Source organism: Diadema setosum, chromosome 9 (genome assembly GCF_964275005.1).
Source record: "Diadema setosum chromosome 9, eeDiaSeto1, whole genome shotgun sequence".
In the NCBI taxonomy this organism is placed as follows: domain Eukaryota; kingdom Metazoa; phylum Echinodermata; class Echinoidea; order Diadematoida; family Diadematidae; genus Diadema; species Diadema setosum.
In genome coordinates, this window is record NC_092693.1 from 7716489 (window position 1) to 7718048 (window position 1560).

Below are 1560 nucleotides of genomic sequence, written 5' to 3' on the forward strand. Positions count from 1 at the left end.
ATTTTGCCCCCGAAAGTGATTGCCAATCCCGTTATGTTTAAGCCTTCCCTTTCCCGTGACAGCAACAAGCATGCGTAGAACGGCGAAATCTACAAGTTCTTTTTTTTTTTTTCATATTTATAGCGTGTAAATCTATTTTGCTCTTCCCAGAATCACGATGGTTGCACGGCACTTCGTCAAATGGATTTTGTGAAAGAAAAACCGAAAACCACTAAACCGCGCAATTCCCTTGTCACTGTATACAACAAAGAAGATTCTTTGCCAGTATCCAATCAACACAATATTGTTCATTACCCGTGGGGCTTTATGTCGACACTAACTTGTGACATCACGCATGCTGCACGTATACCTACGAAATAGGTGCGCGCACTTACCGAGCTCTTTGATGACGTCAAAACACGTATCATGTACCTCTGTTTCTATGACAACATAGCCCGAGGGAAATTGGCCTCATTTATGTGGGGGAAAATACTGACCACTGTCACTGATACTTTCGATACCTTCTACGACATTTATTTGCAGTGACAATGAGCAATGCAATGGATTGCGGCTGTCTGAAGGATATTCGCCATCTGGTGTACGTATTGTAGCAGCGCTGTACTGCGTTACCATGGTGACCACAGTGCACTGCTCTGTCCTGAAAGTGAAAAATGTGCAAAACCTTCTTGCATCTTGTATTTACATTGATTTAGAAAAAGAGAAGGAAAGTCTGTTTAAAACTAGGACGGGTGCCTGATATTGTATTTTGTACAGTTTCTTATTATGATATAGGCAGTAGAAGTGGGCACTGCAAAATGTCACACTGCAGCACAGCACCACAGCTGACAGTTGACCGCTCTGCCTGACCTTTTGATAAAGTACCCCTTGGCCCGAAGCCTCATTATCACTGACCATAACAAATCACCACCTCTTAGGGAAGAACACCGCCACTAACCCCTCACTCTTTAGTGTTTCCGGGGTCGTTTTTCTTCCAAGTTCAGGGCAAAATAGATCTCATTGTGTGCATAAATAAGATGACAGAGAAATATACCAGTTGCTGTCTGATTGACGCGTCCTAATGCCAGGCAGCTAAAAACAAAATCTGACCTCAGACTGGACGGAGACTTCGTGTGCATCTTTGACCCCTGAAGAGGAAGTGAGTTTGACCACGACCTCCACTTCGCTGTCATGATCGAGCCATATAAAAACCCTGAAAACTCGGAATTAGCAAGGACTTTGAAATTGCCATTGACTGCTGATTATGCTGCCCGAGATCAGCTCGTCTAGCTGATTTTTCTCCTCAACTTCATGACTTTTGGCTGAAAACTGTGAGAGGACTTTGTTTCGTCAGGCAGTCCTTGTTTCTCCACAAATACTTGGCTGGAGATTTTGAGAGGACTTTGCTACGCCTGGCAGCCCTTGCTTTTCAGCCTATGCCTCGACAGCCTGGAAATAAGCATCTTTCCCCGGGAGGAGAACAGCACCGCAGCCCACAGTCAGTCTATTACAACCGGCAATTAGAAACTGTTGACTTTGTATACACGTGTATAAGAGGATAATGTCCGCTCAATCTCTGCCGAT